The following is a 5,938-nucleotide window of genomic DNA, read 5'->3' as shown; positions in this document are numbered from 1 at the left end:
CCCCGCAGGAGGTCGGGGTGCGGTTCTGGCAGGCCGCCTGTGGAAGCGGGGCAAGGAGAAGCCCGGGGGTGCCTGCGAAAGACCCCGGTTTGGGTCCGTGTTCTGGGCTCGAGAACTTTGTTTGCGATTGTCCCGTGAGTGCCCGGTGATGCGTGTGCGTCCAGTGCCCTGTAAGCGTGTGTCCGGAGGGATGTCCGCCCGGGAATCTCCACAGCCCCTCACGTGTTGTCCCGTCCGAGTGCAGGGACGTCACTGCCCGGGGACATCACCAGTGTCTGCGGCGGTGGTGGCACTGTGAGGGAGTGAGTGGCGTGTCGTCACGGGCACTACCAGGTGGGGTGAGCTAAACCTTCCAGCTCAGTGCCCGGAGAACTGGGGTGATGTCCTGTGCTCCACCTGCAGCGCGAAGCGTATTGCAAAACACACGGTGCCTGCGCTTATGTAAACATGAAATACTTAAGTCCCATGCGAAATGCTTAAGGCAGGGCTAGAGTTGTGATGTGGGCTGGCGATTGAGGGGGAGGTTTTAGCTCCCAAAACATTAATTCAAGTGTATGTATACATGCTATCTGCCAAAATCTCTGCGGATGCTCAGGGAAACTTTGGGTTGTGAAAGCATTTGGTGGTGTAGTCACCTAGCAGAAAAGAAATACAAGCTTTCCTCTGAACCTGAAAGTATATTTGAAGTGATACAGCCACTACTGTGTCATCTGTCAAAATAAAGTTGCTTTGGCTAAGTAGAAGTACGATATTTTTAAAGGAAATGCAAGCAAGAAGAACTGTGTCACTTCATAACCATGGTCTGCACCAGACTTATTTCTGCCTGATTTAGTTTATGATGTGTGAGATCAAACTGAGCAAAACATTCTTCCCGTGAAGGGTAGATGCAGGAGACTGAACTATCATTTTGAACTCAATGTAGAAGTTAGTTAAACCGAACTTCTGTAAAGAAAAAAATGAAGTAATAGGAAACATACAGGACATGCACACATGCCAGCATTAATTAGTCTAGCAGCTCCCCACTGCTGAACGGGATAAGTCCTGCTTTCCTTTCTCCCACGTCTCTCTCTGGTCCTTTAATTGTGATCTGATTGAATTTACTTGCTTGGCAGAAACCTAAACCAGAAAAAGCAGATTGTTCACTACAAGGTTAGCCACCCAGATCCGCCAAGGGACCAGTCTAACAAGTGCTGATGCAGAAAAAGTCCTAGAAAGCGTGTGTGGAGGCAGACACAGCAGAGAGATGGCTCTGCAGAATGCACCTTGATCATACTCTCTGAGTTGCTTCTTGCTAGCAGTAAGTTGGGACAAGACATTGGAAGGGTGTTTCCTACTCAGTGTCTTATGGGTGAACACCACCACTTCTTTGATATGAACAGCAGATAACTATTGTCCTAATGATGATAAGAGCTGCCTGCTGCAGCCAGTAGATTAAGGAAGCGTGAGACTCCTGTGTGCTGTAACAAATGTTCCATGTGCAGTGTTGACAATAAGCCACTGAGGTACCACAGTGTCCCTGCCCGAGGTAGGCCACTATCTGTTTTGCAAAGTCTCAACGGATCTTTAGAATTTGTATTCAAATTCTGGGGATCAGGTTCTAGAAAACCACTCACGTCTGTCCCCTGCATACCTCAAATGGATGTACCAAACCAGGAGGCTGGAGCTGCACATTTCCCTGTCCTTCCTCCCTAGCTCAGTATCTTCTGATTACATGCAGGGGAAGGCATAACTTCAGACAGAAGGCTTCAGGGCATGCAGAACAGCCTGGCCTGTAGTTTGGCACTCTTGCAGGTCCTGCAGGTTGAACCACTCAGGCAGAGAGGACTGCCCCCAGCTCTCCTGCTTAATGGATGGGTGGTGGTAAAGCATTATACCATTACTTTAAAAGGAAGGGCCAAACACTACTCCAGAGCAACGTGAGAGGAGAGTGAGAGGAGTTCCTTAGCCCAGCACAAAGAAATGTTCGTTTAATTGCAGCTTAGTTTACAGTCCTTTTAAGCTCATTGGTAATGCAGCTAGTGCCAATGACCACTTCATAGGATGGCATGGGGTATAAATAAAAGGCATTTCTAGAAGCTGGAAGTGGCAGTAGGACAGACAAAGTATGGCTTTTTGTTCACTTCCTACATTTCAGGTGTTTACATAGATTCCGGAAGAGAACTGTTTTTGTTGGCTGCAGCTAATACTGCTGAATTATTTCAGAACAAGGCCATGAGGATGAAGCATGGTTCCAAAGATGGACTAAAAAGTTGTTGCTTATTTCTTCCTCTGTGATGCAGTTTGCCATCTACACGGTGCAGTTTTACTGTGACAACAGTTTCTAGGGTGTCACTTTCAGATCACCACAAACCGGTAAAAATAGTCTTCTGAAAAACAGGAAGAATCACAAAGGACTTTTTGACTTCTTACATTAATTTCTGGAGAAAGCTGAATTATTGTTGAAAAAATAGTCTGAATTTACTATCTTGATTCAGAATAAGTGTTCGCTTAGTAATGATCTGAACTAACCAAAAGAGGTCATTTAAAACTGTTGGCATTCTGACATGACTGAAAAAAAATTAAATACAGGAGAGAACAAGAGAATGAGAAAGGAGGAAGGAAGAACATCCAAGAACTAAAACTGGAGTAGTCCTAAAGAGCACCACGTTGTTTCAGTGAACAAGTAACGGCACATTGCTGAGCAAATTATGGGGATCACAGCTTTGTCTTTAAATCAGAGACAGGTTTATACATGCTGCAGTTTTGAAGCAGAGAATATAACTACAACAGAGTCCCTTACCTGGATTGTACAAGATGAAAAACTTGCTGCAGACTTCCCCTACATAAAAATTTGCATAGACTGCCTTTGAAGAAATTAGTCTGCAATTCGGCAGCAGTATCAACAGGAGGAATACCTGAAGCACAGTTCTGGACCCTGCCACTATAGAAATTGTGGTATGTCAGTACACTAATGTCTGTCAATCATATGAGAATGTCTTTGAGAAATGAAGTCTAGTTTGCATTCTTCAGTAGGTCTAGGGCCCAGTGTTCCCACTGGAGCTGCTCCGGTGGTGTGAAGGAGATAGCAGGGTTTCTGTGCTGCTGCTCCTGTCCTCACATGAGAGGGGACAGATTTCTTCCCTGCTGTCACTGCTCAAGGCATAAGCCAAGATACAGGAGGCCTTATGGCACTGTGTGTTTAACGCTTTATGTTGCTCATGTTCCTTGCATGGCTGTACGATCCCGAAGAATTAAAGCTATTTATCTGACCGTAATATTACACAGTGCCTTGTGAGCTACCTGCATAATACGGAGGGGGGCCAACATGCTGTTTACAGCCCTGAGCCAGAAATGACCCTGCTGGTTTGCCCAGACCTGCCAGGAAAAGCATTGGGAAAGTGTTCCCTCATCCACAGACATAGCAGGGACCTGCAGAAAGTAACACATTCTTACTCAATAGGTGCCAGAAGCCTATGCCTTCACTCACAAGTTGTCTATTCTGCTTCTCTTCTACCTCTCATCAATTTTTTTTACATGCTCTGCTTCATGCTCCCTGCATCCTGAAGATTTTTTGGGCTCAGTGAAATTCTTCCTGTGGTCACCTAAAGCTGCTGGCTTATCCCAAATCAAGTTGCCAGCTGGTCAGCCAAGCAAGAAACTTATAGCAGGGCCCGTGAACAACTGATTCTGGTGGGTAAGAGATGGGAAAAGTTTTAAGAGGCAGCACTGTCCTGTCATAAACCAGCCCTGTCACAGAACACTCTTGTGCTGCCTTGTTTAAGCTCCTAACTTCAAGTACATCTTACTCCTTAAATAATAAAAAAATAGAGGGAGTTGTGTAATGCTGCACACTGCCTGTGTCTACATTAGCAAGAAAAATGGTGCCGTAGGAGCAGACCTATAGAGCAGACTTGCCTGTGGGTTTTGAGCATTTACTCTGGATTTGCCTCAGCCAGGTCATACACACTGAGCACCCATTGTCTGGGGTGTGTTTTCAGTTCAGTTTCGTGTGAAGAGAGCCCTGTTCACATGCTTTGAGACAGTTCTGTCATGCAAACTAAAGCGCCATAAGTGGACTTTCAAAGTAAACTCCTGAGCTGAATTAAAATATTCATGTTTATGCACCCGGTGTTAAACAAGGTGTGGCACTTTTGCGGTGTTAGAAACATAAAGGAATAACTTTGAAGTCAAAATATTAGGTCAGGCTGATATTTTAACACTTTTTTTTTTCCTGTTGTCCCCTTCCTTTTAGTTTTAGCATTCTTATAAAAAAATGGAGACAATTGCCCTGCTGGATGTTAACAAAGGAGGAGTTAACTGTTCAGCAAAAGGGAGAAGAGGAAAGATAGAGGTACTGGCTTGAAGATGAAACAGAGCTAACGCATATAAAAGGGGAAATAAAGGGAGCAGAGATGAAAAGAATGTTTCTGGAATTCTTATTTGCAGCTTTATCTCTGGAAAAAGAGAAGCATCTTAATCACCCAGTCCAGAAGATGGCAAACTTGACAGCACTGTTTTTGCTTGGGATTAGTAGAACTTTTCTCCAGCCTAATCCACCTTCTTGATGATTTAACTTCTTTTGCTCAATTAGATTGTTGTATCTGTGGACAACCTGGGCTTTGTGCAGTGGCCCATTACTCTCCCAAATGGCTGTGGCCACCAAGCTGAGCTTTTCCTTAACCAGAGATCATCCTCTTGTTCCTGTGAATTAAAAAAAAAAATTATTCTCAGTTGCCAAGAGGCAAAACCCAACTGTGTGTGCAGACTGTTTCTCAGCTCCGTGGTGCGTAGGGAAGAATGACTTTGGATCAGAGGTTCCCTGCTGTTTTCTCCAGGAGTATTACAGCCGCTTCCCACCTTGGTCCACTCTGCTCAGGGAGCTGTGAAAGGGGAGTTTGGCAGAGTGGGAGCTGCTGGGCAGAGCCTCTTGGCAGCAGGGACTCTTGTCCTGTTGCTCTGAATGGCAGAAGCAAAGCAGCGCAGCGTCCTGCTGCTGGCATATCCAAAGGGGACATCAAGCTTGCCAGAAGGCAACCATAACTCCAGAAGCTGCTGTGCTAGTTCAGGCTGCTTCAGGGACATGGTAGTGGGGCAGGAGTACTGGTGGTGTTACCAGTAGAAATTGTTTGTTATTTAATAGATAGTTTAAGAGTGTTCAAAAGGGCACAGGCCACATCAGAATGACCACTGCTACTCAGTATCCACTGCCATTTGGGGATTAAAGTTTGTATCTGCAGTGTGTAAATGGCCCGGCTATAAACCAGATAGTTATCTGGTTTATAGCTAGATAAGCTATAAACTATAACCACATAGTTATCTCATGCAGGAAAGCTGTAGGTAAATTGCACTCCAGAGTACAAACAAATTACTCTGGATATCAGAAGAATTTAGGCTGATGTTGTGACCTTTGAGCTGGAACAGCAGCCACGTAGTGCAAGGCCACGCTTTAAGTTTGTGATTTCTAGAAACATAGATGCAGTGTGTATTAGTAGCTTTTTATTTGCAAGGGTTCATAATTCTTTTTCCTTCAGAGCAGCGTTACCCCCAGACTATGACATGATCTCCTGTGTAGAGCTAAAAAGGAACACGGCTGACAAGTGAGACAGGTGTCTGAAAGAGTAGGAACACTAGCTACATTATAGTATTCAGTCATACTTTAATTATTTCTATAGAAATGGCTAGAGGGAAAAAAATTGATAGAAATTGACTGTTTTCCAAAATATTAGTGATTTTTGAGAGAGTGGGAGACCCTTTAAAATGTAGGTTTAAAACTATGCGTGTTGATGAACAGCAATAAATTGTGCTTTGCCTGTATTTCTGATCTGATTTTTCTCCCCTTTGCTCAGAAGGGGGAAACATTTTTCCACAGTAAACCTCAGATTTCTAACTTTTGATCTAGTCTGATAGTAAAACTTCATATTTTTTTTACCACTTTCCATTTCTCAAAGCCAGTTCTTCC

At 44.3% G+C, this 5,938-nt stretch overlaps 1 long non-coding RNA gene across 1 annotated transcript in view; it reads right to left on the bottom strand.

Moving 5' to 3' along the window:
- Positions 1-4,399: 4,399 nt before the first annotated feature.
- Positions 4,400-5,938, bottom strand: part of LOC108446155 — a 6,605-nt gene continuing 5,066 nt past the window's right edge. Inside the window, exon 2 of the long non-coding RNA XR_001861278.1 lies at positions 4,400-4,680. This is a non-coding gene — a long non-coding RNA (uncharacterized LOC108446155). The remainder of the gene's footprint in view (positions 4,681-5,938) is intronic.

This window comes from Corvus brachyrhynchos, unplaced genomic scaffold (assembly GCF_000691975.1).
Source record: "Corvus brachyrhynchos isolate BGI_N302 unplaced genomic scaffold, ASM69197v1 scaffold3, whole genome shotgun sequence".
In the NCBI taxonomy this organism is placed as follows: domain Eukaryota; kingdom Metazoa; phylum Chordata; class Aves; order Passeriformes; family Corvidae; genus Corvus; species Corvus brachyrhynchos.
Note: the sequence above shows the minus strand (reverse complement) of the source record. Positions and strands in the feature narration are given on the sequence as shown.